Here is a 14172-nt window from a genome sequence, read left to right as displayed (position 1 = left end):
AAGGGCGGTGCTGTGGGTGAAAACGTGCAGATTAAGGGGCTGTTATATTATAATAAGATCCCCTTCATATATCACAAGGGGAGCGAAATCTAAGCGGCTAATTTTTTCATATGCCTGCAGAGAAAGGCTTACCAAAACAAAGTTACTGGGTTGTCCTTTTTCACGTTTTCTGGGTTGGTAAATGCACTGGGGACCCGATTATAGCACTTAAACACGGAAAAAGTCCTATTTTTTATGATATGTACCCTTTAAAGAAACTTTTGTTTAGTGGAAAGTTTCCTTTGATGTTAGAGGTTCTTCATGGAACCATCGATGCCAATGACTTCATGTGCTGGTAAACGTTACAGGGTCTTTTACCTCTTCTATAAAATGTCCTGCAAAAATAACCACAGATAAAAGCATTTTTTTGTCGTTGAAGTTATTAAACTAGATAAAAGATTTCAAATACATATTTAGAACAGCTAAATACATTTTGTGATTGGTCAGTTACATGAGATGCAGAATCACTTAGCAAAATTGCTAAAACAAATGGAAATTAAAATGAAAAATGAAATTACAAAAATAAAACTAATTCAAAATAATAATAAATACTATAATATTAATAATAATAATGCTAAAATAACACTGGATGGCAATACGATAAACATTACAGATGTAATCTAGAAAAATCAACATTTGATGAGCTGATCTTTGTAATTATGGAGGAGAATTGATTAGTTGTTTTGTGTATTTATAAACAGATTAAGTGTGTTTACAGTACGTTGATGATGTTTGTAGAGACATGGATGATTTCCTCTGCTTAATGAATCTCTTGAGATTTAGATGTGCATCTACCGTATCCGGTTACTGTAGAAACCACACACATCCTCCTCACCCTCTCATGTGTGCTTGTTTAGTAAGTTATTTTGGTTTAGTGCTCTTTTAGTGGTTTATGGATTGAATTAAGTTGCCGGTCACAGTGCTTTCATTTGTTACACTTGCACACAGAATCTAGTTTTCATAGTTTCAGATTTTCCATATCATTTGTCACAAAAGCAAAAAATCGTTTAATCGCACTCTCTTTGGCTGTATCGAGTTATTTTGCTCATGTTCAATTTTTACTAGAAGAAAGTGCATTGGCCAGACAAATAAAGAAACAAGCTTGATACACAAACAAACACTTCAATTCTCTCTCAGTAATCACATCTTTCTCTGAATCACACACAAACACACAGCAGTGATTGATCATAAAAACAGAAAAATTGCATGACTTGATTGTGTTCAAATTCAACATACAGATGTAGCAAAGATAGACCTCACTTTTAATAATGTGATTTATTACGGTTGTATTTTGGATACTTTGCAGTCTAAAATTAATTTGATTAGACGTGTTTTTGCAATAACCCTCTAAAGCCAACTATATCATATTTGATACACAACTTTCTAAGGCCTCCAAATGATCAGCATGATCAAAACTTTGCTAAAAAGTTTTGCTTCTGTTGCACACGATCTACTAAAGTCCTGTCATCTGATTGATAGTTTATACTTTTCTAGCAAGTAAAAGGCCTTTTAGTATAATTGTACAAACGTCCACATTCAGGTCGTAGTTCACTTGTCTTTTTGCAGTGAAATCTTTACTGATTTTTATAAAGTCAACATAAGAGTAACTTTTATATTGTTAGTAATATTTCAAGATGAACATTTACTGGACTGAAGCAACTTTTTTTTTACTTGAATATCCGTGCATCATTTTTGAGAAAATTCATGTTCAAATGTGAATATCAAATATGATCATCAGACTTTTGAGGAAGGTTTATTTGATTTGATCTGTCAGTCATCATTGTATTGCATTGTATTATATGTTTTAAAACTACAGAGCTTTGATCATAAAACTAAGCTTTTAAATATCATCTTAATAAGAATTTTTTTTTGGGAGATATAGAGTGACGACTGATATTTACATGCATTTTGTATAAGTAGTCTGTTATATAGACTGTTATAAAGATCTATCAGAATTTCATCTTAACTTCATCCAGATAAATCTCAGCATCTGCACCAAATTGCATAGTTTTGCTCAGTTTGGGCCTCTGAATAAAATTAGGGTTTTTTTTTCTTTCATATTCTCACTATATCAGACTATGTGAGCTATAAAAGCATGATGTATCAAATATGATGCTCAACAAAAAAACATGCAGATTTTTTTTCTTTTTTTAGATTTTAGAAAGGTTCAATAAACTGTTCGATAAAATATATTCTGAGTATTATTTCATACCTCGAGCTTAACAGGGTTAAAAGCTGTTAAATTCAGTGCAGCGCAGCATCTTGAGGCATGTTTTAAACTATTTTTAACTGGACATGCAACACTTGCGCTGCAAGGTGCTAAAAACCAGAGAGACATCCTGAAAAAGCCAAAAGATGTCTGTTTGATTCATGTCTGCACCGACCAACAATTAAAAAAATGCACAGATGGAATTCGCTCCATCCTCTTACAACCCCTGAGTACTCACTTTATTTATCCGTCATGAACTTGAGTAGTCAAACTGACAAAACTGCACATCCCTAATAAACACAGGTCCCGTTGGTGGCATTAAGCACGTTTCAGCACTCTCTCCTCCTTTTTTTTGTGCTCCGGTGGGACTTGTAAACTTTACACAGGCCGTTATGTTCTTTCTGATGATGCTGTAAAGTTTACGTATCAGATGGTGCCGCTGGCAGCTGCTTGTACAGTTTGAACCTCACTGAGTCTTTCTGTTTTTTGGTATGCTTCAGTAGGAGACAGCCTTGGGCTTTGTTCTGAGCTATCAGACAACACCAGATGAGAAATCTAGGGAAACAAAGAGACAGAAAGACTCTTTTTCTCTTTTAATTTTAATTTTAAAGTTTTATTATTTTTTTTTTTTTACATTTTTATTAGTTATTATTTTTTAAATATATTTTGTTAATTTTTATTTCAGCTTTAGTTGTTTTAGTACATCAAATTAAACTAAATGAAAATGAGTAATGTTGCTTTGAAAACTAGCTAAGTAAAATAAGTTTATTTCAGTTCATTTTAAGTAATGAAAACTTTTTTCATGATTCATTTTTGTTTTTAGTTAACTATTAACTCTAAGTTCGCTTACTATATACAGTGAAAAACTAATAGACCTAGATTTCATGTAATTTTTACAGTAAAAATACTGTTAAATGTACAGTTCTTGGCAGTGAAAAAGAGCAAATTATCTTATAATTTACAGTGAAAAGCCATAAAATGACATTCCCAGAATTCTCTGTGACAGCTCACATTTGATGGTTTTATTGAAATAACAGTTGCTTCTTATTATTTTTCTTATCAGTTATGTACATTAATGTTTTATGTTACATCTTATGTTGTTAAATGGATGTTTATTGCTTTATTTTAGATTATCATGTGTGTTACCATGATGGTGTTTTGTATTTGTGTGCATGACAGCGTGCACCTTTTATATATTAGTATTTACTTCAGCTTGTTGAAGAGCTACATGTGATGAACTTTGATTGATAATGTGTCTTTCTCTTCAGTGCCTGTGTTTTTAAGTTTGTCATCAGTATATTATAAAAGAAAAAAAAAAACAGAATTTTGTAATTTGGTATGTTAGAAACAATGAGAAAAGAAAGGAAAAAGCGGAGCACATGAAGGGATCTGGACTGATGGGTTGTGATGTTTGTGATAGATTAGCATATCAAACACAGTCAAGTGTGACTCTGAGTTTGACAGTATTTAGATGGATTTTCAAAGAAGTAATAGAGTTAGTTAAACCACGAGCAATTAACATTCAAATGACCAAAACAGTGTTGATACAGAGAAATTAAGAATTAATTGAAATGAAAAATTGCCTCTTCAAATCGATGCGGATGCTTTGAATGCAAATGCATGTTGTTTTAATTTATTTTACTTGCGCTTTTTTCCCTCTTCTTCATTCTGTTTGCGCTCACGCTCCAAAATAGAATTGAAAGTTTGGGTAAGTGCTTTAATGTAATTAGGGCAGGATTTGAAAGACTGAGTGATTTTCTCAAATGAACGATGTTGGGTTTGGTTTAAAAGGAGGCAAATGCTGTCTGAATGAAGGACAGGTTTAAATTTTTATAATTTGGTAACCACTCTCAGATCCATCAAATAACATGTTGATGCATGTTAAAGCTCTCATTAACCACTGATAACATTAAACACCAACGTAATATCATTAATATTTATTCGTATGGTATAAAAACTAATGTCAAGTTAATGTTGTGAAATCAAAGAACCTGCTTCTGACTGGTGATTGGAAGTAGCAAATAATAGTTCAATGCTATGACGTAAACTAAAGGCTATTGGCTATTTAAAAAAAAGAAATAAGTAAATACTTTAAACAGGAAATGCATCAATATATAAAAGAAAACTGAGCTTATAAAGCCATTTTAAGTGTGCTATGTTAATTGGCATTACACAAATGAATACAGTTACAACTGAGAATACAGTTAAGGCAGCTAAGATTGTTGGAAATAAAACATAAACTACACATTTAAGTGTTTATTTTATGACAATTTATCTATTTGTGTGTGAAGATTTCAGTTACAATACATGTCCTTAAAGCAGGGGTCTCAAACTCAAATTGGCTGGGGGCCGTTGCTGTGATTAACACCTCATAGAAGGGCCATTTTAACATTCAAGCACAAGAAAGCACAAAATGGCGTAAATGCCCTGCGGGCCGGCAGTTTGAGACCACTGCCTCAAAGGCTGAGTTTTTTCTCTTTCACTGATTTGGAAATCTCCACTTTGGTAGCTTTACATACACCAAACATTACAAATTTATTTTCTGGAAATGTATGCAAATCATTGCATATTTAAATAACATTTCAGAAGACAAAACAAATGTCTGAATGTACTGTGATTAATAAACTGGGGAAAGTATGGTGTTATCGATTAGTTCAAAATTTGACTCTATTCACCTGCCTTAAATCTATGAATTGCATGAATTTAGTTTTCTGTGAACATAAACACAGGGTTTGTAGTGTTTTGTGCATCAAAAGTAAATAACTGTACGTGTGATAGAAATACAGGTACACGCAGAGACACTCAATAGTGCTATTGTTGTGTGTGTTTGTCCAAGTTTGCCGTTGTAAGCGCCTCCTCTATGTTTAAGATCTTAATAATGATTTATTGTGTTTATTCCAAACATTTTATCAGCCGCTGGAACATAAGCAATTTGGTGAAAGACCTCAGAGCTGAAGTATTTATTAATAATGATCATATCTTTATCTCTAAGATGTGTGTGTGTGTGTGTGTCGCTGTTATTGCTTTCTTCCTCTGTTGCACTCGGCGGCTGTAATGCCTTCAGAATTACACGTCTTCTCTCATAATATCCTGTGTTGCTTCACACATGAAGTATCCCACAGGGTGTGTGTTTTTGTATGGACGAATATTTGTGTTTGTGTGTGTTGTTGTCCCAGCTGGATCCAGCACTGAAATCTCAGTAAATGTGTGTTTCTCTTTGATTGATGTTTCATTAGCTTGAATTAATCAAGTTTGATTGAGTTGAAACCAGCTGATGAATTATCCGTGTGTGTTCAGTTCATGCTTCATATTTTGGTGTATTTATCATGGTTTACAATGTTTTATATGTATTGTAAATACACATTTCAGCACTATCACACTCACGGTTATGCTGTTGTGTTGAACGTCATCACATCTGTGATTCTGCTGTAATCATGAGACCAACAGCTCGATTGTGATTATGATACTGCTTTAATGCAACAATAAAAAAAACAAGACGTTAGAATTGAGTATCTTACATTTTACGCTCTGTCTATTTATTTCACATCTGTGTTCCAGCGCTGTGTTACTGACTCAATGCTAATGACATGCTCCTTAGTGAAACATGATAAGCAATGTGTAATTTGAGTACATGATACTTCCTCATTAAATCTCCAAACATTTTAGTTTTTTTTTCTTCTTTTTTTTCATACAGTCAATTTATAATTTAAATGGTTCTTGATAATTTGGTCACTAGTAACCTGATAATCTCTTTTTTTCTCTTTTTCTCTTTCTGCTGTCTCAAGGAGGTTGAGGTAAGTTAAATAGTCTAGCATTTTTGTAAGATTTCTCGTATAGCAATATGCACAATCCTCTCCTTTTCTCTTTATCTCTCTCTTTTTAATACTTTTATTCAACAACAATGCATTAAGTTGATCAAAAATGACAGTTAAAAATTGTATGATTCTTGAGCAGCAAATCAGCATATTAGAATGATTTCTGAAGAATCATGCAGCAGTTTTTAAAAGTAATTTTTAAATGCAATAGTATTTCACAATATAATTTTTGATTGAATAAATACAGCCTTGGTGAGCAGAAGAGAAACCCAAACTTTTGAATGGTACTCTGTATATATATTTAGCAAAAAAAAGGCATTATACTCTATTTTAAAGATAATTATGCAAAACCAAAATAAGCTTAACATATCTTTATTGGAAAGGGTTTAAACTGGTGTTAATTTTGTCAGCTATTTTTTAATTTAGTCTTAGTCTTAGTCCTGTGTCAAATGTCACTTTTAGTTTTTATCATATTTAGTCAACCTTGTCTTGTTTTAGTCAACTAAATGTCTGAGCATTTTAGTCAATGGAAACTTACACATTTTCGTCATACTGTATAGTGGTTAAAATGATAAAAAAATATATATATATTATTTTGCAAAATTTTAATTACAATGATTTTTGTCATTTGGGAAATTTATTTTTACATTTCATCAGAGTTTGCTCTTTCACCAATAAGCACAAATCAGCAGAATATCGAATATATATAATTGTACCTCGTCTAGTGTACAGATTTATTAAAGCCTATCAATTATCAGCTAAATAAACACCAAAGACTTTAGATATACACTCGCCTTGTCTACTTTATGAAAAGTGTTAACATAAACTTAAATATTATAACAGAGAAATTCCTAATAGTAATTCCAGTAATTCCAAACACCAGTAGAAAGAGGGCTAGAGTTCGTGATCACCTGCATGAACATGCCATAGTCCTGCTGCAGGAGGCATGAGGACTGCAGATGTGACTAGAGCAATAAACCACAATATCCGCAGCGTAAGGCGTCTGAGACAGTGCTACAGGGAGACAGGAAGGACAGCTGATTGTCCTTGCAGTGCCAAACCACATGTAAACGTGTCCCCCCATACGTGTTTGAGAACTTGCAAGTGCCTTTTTGGAAGAGTTGAGTAACTTCTCACAGCAAGAACTTGCAAATCTGGCTCAGTTCATGAAGTTGAGATGCGCTGTAGCACATAAAGCAGCTGGTGGACACACCACATACTGACTGCTACATTTGTTATTGACCCCTGCTCTGTTCAGGGACTCATTATTCAATTTCTGTTCGTCAAATGTCTGTAAAATTTGTTTAGTTTATGTCTCAATTGTTGAATCTTTTTATGTTCATACAAATATTTACACAAAGAAATTTACAACCCCAAATCAAGAAAAGTTGGGACATTTTGTAAAATCCAATAAAATCAAGAATCTGTGATTTGTTAATTATCTTGAAACTTTATTTAACTGACAAAAATACAAAGAAAAGATTTTCAAGTTTTGACTGACCAACTTAACTGTTTTTTTTGTGAATATAAACAAATTTTGATTTTGATGGCTGTAACACACTCCAAAAAAAGTTGGGACAGAGGCAAAATAATAGTGAAAAGATTACAGAATATCTAAGTTAAACGTTTTTGAAACAGTCCAGAATTAACTGGTAATAGGTGAGGGTATCGTGTTTGGGTATAAAAGGAGCATCCACCAAAGACTCGGCTTTTGCAAGCAAATATGGGTCATGCCTCACCACGTTGTGCCAAATTTTATGAGAGAATTGTCAAACAATTAAAAAATCACATTTCTCAATGCAAGACTGAAAAGATTCAGGGAATTCAGAGAAATCTCAGCTCGTGTAGGGCAAGGTAGGAGAAGACGTGTGCGTGATCTTCGAGCCTTCAGATGGCATTACATGAGAAACCGTCATGCTACTGTGTTAAATATAGCCACATGGGCTCAGGAGTACTTTGGAAAACCATTGTCACTCAACACAGTGTGCCACTGCATCAAGAAATGCAATTCAAATCTCTGTTACACAAGGAGAAAGCTATACATCGATTCTATGCAGAGATGCTGCAGAGTTCTCTGGGCCCGAGCTCATCTCAGATGAGCCAAAAGAAATGTGGAAATGTGTGCTGTGGTCAGGTGAGTTCACATTTTAGCTTGTTTTTGGGAAAAACTGACATCGAGTTCTCAGTCCCAAAGACGAAAGGGACCATCTAGACTTTCACCAGTGACAGGTGCAAAAGCAAACATCTGTCATGGTATGGAGGTGCATCAGTGCAAACGGCATGGGTGACTCGCATATGTGTGAAGTAGTCATTGATGTGGAGGTGTATATTGGGATTGTACAGAGACATATACTACCATGAAGATGACAATTTTTCGTCGGAAGCAAGACAATGCCAGGGCTCATTCTGCACATGCTAAAACAGAGTGGTTTCTTAGACACTCTACACTGTAGAAGGGAAGTGCTCGACTGGCCTAGCTGCAGTCCAGATCTGTCTTATTGAAAATGTATGGCCCATCATGAAAAGGAGAATCAGACAACAGCGACCACAGACTGTTGAGCAGCTGTTTTGTATCGGGCGAGATTGGGCAAAAATTTCATTTGCAGAACTTTAACAATTAGTATCCTCAATTCCCAAACATTTAAAAAGTGTAATTAAAAGAAAAGGTGATGTAACACATTGGTAAACATGCCTCTGTCCCAAATTTTTTGGAGTGTGTTGCAGCCATCAAAATCAAAATGTGTTTATATTTACAAAATACACTTAAGTTGGTCAGTGAAGTTGATCTTTTCTTTGTACTTTTGTCAGTCAAATAAAGGTTCAAGAGAATTAACAAATCATAGATTCTTGATTTTATTGCGTTTTACAAAATGTCCCAACTTTTCTTGATTTTGGGTTGTAAAAAAAAAAAAACTCTTTTTATATGCTAATTAAGACTATTATCTGCTCAGTGGCTGTGATAAAATAATGCATTCAAAGCATGTGATGTGCGTGTTTGTGTCATTGGGACTTTAGCTGTCAGCTTTACTGTGTTCGTCCGCTCTGTCCTGCTGATGTCCTCACTCGACATGACACACACACACACACACACACACACACACACAGACAGTCGTCTCTGAGTGTATGGCTGACCTGTCATGCCCGCGGGCTCTAAACTGTCAACGCAGAATAACATCAGAGCGAGAGCGTGAGTGAGAGAGTAAAGGGACGAGTGAGCAAACAGGAAGTGAAAGGAAAGCAGAGGAACAAACACGCAGCCAGAGTCAGTTAGTCTCCCGTGAACTGTGAGACGGTTTCTGACTTTCTCAAACACACTCCAGCCGCGCTGTCTGTCTGCAGGGCAAACATGAGACGGATAATCTGACAGCAGATAACCACCAGCCTGCCCGCAACACTCATTTACGTAAACTACAGAGAGACAGAGGGTGAGATAAAATGAATTTGTGGACTGAATTCCTGTCTGTGATAGTTAGTTGTGCAGCAGGTGGTGTTGTGATGTGCGTGTGTTTGATAAACGTTCTCTAGCTCATCTATGCGCCACAAAAACAGCTCTTACTAGCTGTTTTTTTTCTGAAAAGCCACAATTAAAAAGCAAGTGTCTTTTCTATTCACCAATGTTCACTTTTCTTCATATTTGAAGAGTCAGCAGGTGCATCTCAATTCGCATTCTTATGCACCATTTTGTAGTATAAATAAATAGTGCGAGTAGTGTGTTCACACTGAAAATTCCAAATAGAAAAAGTACACTTTAAATAACTGGATGCCCCTATTATTCTTTTTCAAATAATACCTTTCATGCAGTGTGTGAAATAGCTGTTTGTGAATTTAAAAGGTCTGCAAAATTTTAAAGATCAAAGTGCACGATAAATAAAGTTATTGTCTCCTAAAAGAAAGAATCAATTATGAACTGCCGAAACAAGTCATCAGTAATTCCAGTCTTACTTCCGTAACATTCATATGTAACAACTGCATCGGCTGCCCGCGAACAACGTCTACTTTGACCCGCCCTCGCCTCAAACACTGTAGCTGGTTTGTGTTGTGTACATGTCGAGAAGATGCTGGTTTCCTCTCTGCAAATGCAAGTTTTCTGTGTATACATTTTCAAAGGATGAGGATGTAAAAAGTCTACATCCCTACCAGAAGCCTGTGATCGCTAAATGAGCACCATCACAGAGAGGCACAAAATCGTTCTCCAGAACATTTTCGTTCACTATTCCTTGTTCCAGTATTCAAAAGACAGCTGAAAACTCATCTCTTTCGAGAGCACTTAACCTCATCATAAAAAAAATCTATGCTTTCACTTCCTTTAATCCCTCCCTATTCTAGCGTATGCTACTCTAAGCAATGTCTGATACTTGTATTATGAGCACTTCTTGTCTATTTGCCTCTTCACAATGAATCGCTTGTTGTATTCCTCACTTGTAAGTCGCTTTGGATAAAAGCGTCTGCAAAATGAATAAATGTAATGTAAATAAGTCAGAAGTTAAAATTACCACAGCAATACAACAGCAGTATAACTTTTGTATTGTGTACCCGTCATTTTACTGACAACTGCTTGCAAGGTCAACTTGGGATTTGCAAAACGCTTATCCATTAAAGATGGGACAGTACCCACTTTATTTGGACCATCTTGCTCCTCTGAATCACAACCTGTAAGTTTGATATATATATATATATTTTCTACCAAGTGTTCAAAATTGTTTTGTGTTTTATATTGTATAGGTCCCTGGCTAACCAGCTAACTGACATTATTATTGTTTTACTGAAATAGTTCTGCGCAGTAATCAGCTGTGGCCCACTATTACCCAAAATTGTGTCAATTAATGCATATTGTCTGTCATTCTTACTACTTTGAGTAATGATAAAGGATGGAGCAAGATTTGTTTTACAAACTTTAATGTAACATCAGTCATTCACGTTAGTGCTTGGCTAACGTATGCACCGTTGTTAATACAATTAATGATACAGTTCCCACACCTTACACCTCATTGAATTAGAAATATACACATCAGTATGTTGATGGCCATACACTTGTTAATGCTGATAGAGGCATATCAAACTGAGCAAAAACTTATCACTGAGAAATGTCCTGCTCAAGTCTTCTTGTGATGGAGGTTCGGGTTGAATAACTAGTTCTTCCAGTGTTTCATCATCGGACTCGCACTCGAATTGATAATCGACATCATCGTTACTGTCTTTACAGTGTGTACAATCGCTGAGCTTTATGAAGCCTCCGGAGCTGAAATTCAGATATGGTAATGGCCATTTCGTTTCCGGCACGTGCTGCAAGTGGTAGACCAATCAAGTCAAGTCAAGTCAAGTCATCTCCATTTATATAGCACTTTTCACAATACATATTGTTTCAAAGCAGCTTCACCGTGACAATAGGAAAATTATTATCGAGCTAAAGTTGGTTTTTGATTGAATCACTTCCGTTGTAAAAACTGTTAATTATTACTTTAGGGGCCACTTAAATGACACCTTTCCTACTGAAAATCTGAATACCTTTAATGCATTCTTGCCGTTCATTTACATGTTTAGTCTATAGGTTTGCGTGTTTGAGTGTGTATGTGCACAGAAGCTTGGTCTTTTTTTAAAAAAAAAAGTGATATTTGCCAAATTACTTGCCTGGTCCGCCTAATACAGAAAAATTAGTTGTGTCCGTGGATCTATGCGAACCGGAATAATTTGATAACGTTTTATATATACATAGGGAAAGGAAAGGGAAGGAGGCCTTCGCAGGGGATAGTTTAGTTGACGCTTTAGGGCTTCATTATCGTCATGTCTAGATGCAGGTCCTTCATCTCATCTGGATACGGCCTGGATCTGGCAGGCTGCGGCAAACCTCGGGATAAACAGAGAGAGACTAATATTAGCGTAGACGCCATTCTTCTTATGATGTAGCGAGTACATCAGGTGTTATGGGAAGTGTTCCTGGTTCCGGCTGACCTAATCTATGCAGCCTAACAATTTACATGAATAGAATTATAGAAGTAGATAATGTGTTGTATGTATGCAAGTTTAAACAGATGTGTTTTAGTCTAGATTTAAACTGACAGAGTGTGTCTGCTTCCCGAACAGCGATAGGAAGACTGTTCCAAAGTTTAGGTGCTAAATAGGAAAGGATCTGCCACCTGCAGTTAATTTTGATATTCTAGGTATTATCAAGTGGCCTGAATTCTGAGATTGCAATAGACGTGAAGGACTATAATGCATTAAGAGCTTGCACAGGTACTGGGGAGCTAAACCATTTAGTGCTTTGTAGGTAAGTAGTAAGATTTTAAAATCTATACAATGTTTAATAGGGAGCCAATGCAGTGTTGACAGAACCGGGCTAATATGGTCATACTTCCTGGTTCTAGTAAGAACTCTAGCTGCTGCGTTTTGGACCAGCTGTAGTTTGTTTAACAGGTAAGCGGAACAACCACCCAGTAGAGCGTTACAGTAATCTAGCCTTGAGGTCATGAACGCATGAACTAACTGTTCCGCATTCGTCATTGAGAGCATATGTCGTAGTTTAAATATATTTTTAAGATAGAAGAATGCGGTTTTACAGATGATAGAAACATGGCTTTCAAATGAAAGATTGGTATCAAAGAGCACACCCAGGTTCCTAACTGACGATGAAGACTTAAAGAGCAGTCATCAAGTGTTAGACAGTATTCTAGGTTATTACGTAAAGAAGTTTTTGGTCCAAAAATTGGAATCTCTGTTTTTTCTGAATTTAGTATTAAGAAATTACTGGTCATCCAATTTTTTATATCAGCTATGCATTCCGTTAATTTTGTGAATTGGTAAGTTTCGTCAGGGCTTCAAGGGCATCAGACTCTGATGTTGAATGACAAAATAACCTTATAAAATTTATACAATACACGTTTGAGTACATAGTGCATAAGTAGATAGCGTATAAATGCATAGTGTATAGTGCGTCATTTGGGATGCAACTAATTTTGTATAAATATTTTTCCGTTTAGATCCGCTCTGACGGACAACAAAGTTGAGTACAGTTATTCCTCCAGCGTGAGGAAGATCCATTTAGATCCGCTCTGATGGACAACAAAAAAAAACTCCCTGAAACTTCCTAACTCTTCCATCCAGATAGTGGTATTCTCTGTTTTTACTGTTATTTTTATTTCTTATGCGTTCCATTTTTATTCTTATGTATTTGGTTCTTCTTTATGTAAAGCATTTTGAATTACCATTGTGTATGAAATGTGCTATACAAATAAAATTGCCTTGCCTTGCCTTGCCTAGTGTCTTTGAATTAGCTGGTGTTTCTGTGATTTTTTTAGTGGATGTATGAACACACATTTGCCACATATGCAAGAGAAATGAGCACTAAAATATACATTTTGTTCAAATATTTGTTGTTAAACATTAAACATCTAGAAAAAAAAAAAAAAATAAAATCTTCTTCAACACTTCTATTGGTTTAGGATTTCAAACCCAACAATCTTTTAATCAAAAGTTTTGATTGCAAAGTGTGTTTGTGCAACTTAGTTTACAATAAATGACAGCTGCTTTGATATTTTGTTATTTAATGCAATGACATTCAAGCATTAAGTCTTCGAATACTTTTTAGGTCTGTATATTCAGACATTATCTTGTGTTTGAAGGACACCGAATATTGAAGTAGCTGGAACATTAACATGGTCAGAATGTAAATGACTGTACAGCATGAATTGCATTAGTGTTTTGATTTACTCAGCACACTCAAATCTACTTCAAATGTAATGCTTATATTAAAAGGCATTTTTTCTCATTTTAAAAATAATGGGAAAAGCAAAGCTGGGTGGGATTTTCTCTGAGTAAACCGTTAGCATGTATAATGTTTAAGTTTTGTGGCTATACTTTTAAAAAGGTCTGTAATTTAACTTGTATTCCTGGTAGTGGTGTGCGATATTGACAAAAATATATAAAATATTTTCTGGGATTTGTTGATAACGATGATTATATTTTGCTGAGTGTTTTTTTTTTCTCTGGTACCTTGACTGGTTTAGGCCTGACGTCGAAAAGCTTTTCATATTCTTCATATTTTATGCAATGGTCAGTTCCCAGCTGTGACAGAAATGAACTTTTTCATTTAGGGGTAATATTTGCCACCTGTCA

At 35.1% G+C, this 14172-nt stretch overlaps 1 protein-coding gene and 1 long non-coding RNA gene across 2 annotated transcripts in view; both read left to right on the top strand.

The window, feature by feature from the left end:
• Positions 1-14172, top strand: part of spock1 (SPARC (osteonectin), cwcv and kazal like domains proteoglycan 1) — a 192364-nt gene that overhangs the window by 98784 nt on the left and 79408 nt on the right. The window lies entirely within an intron of this gene.
• Positions 8294-13307, top strand: LOC127494331 (uncharacterized). Its single transcript, XR_007924845.1, has 2 exons — positions 8294-9488; positions 13038-13307. It is a non-coding gene; the product is annotated as an uncharacterized LOC127494331 (long non-coding RNA).

This window comes from Ctenopharyngodon idella, chromosome 14 (assembly GCF_019924925.1).
Source record: "Ctenopharyngodon idella isolate HZGC_01 chromosome 14, HZGC01, whole genome shotgun sequence".
NCBI lineage: Eukaryota > Metazoa > Chordata > Actinopteri > Cypriniformes > Xenocyprididae > Ctenopharyngodon > Ctenopharyngodon idella.
The sequence above is the reverse complement of the archived record's forward strand: the minus strand, read 5'-3'. Positions and strand labels throughout refer to the sequence as shown.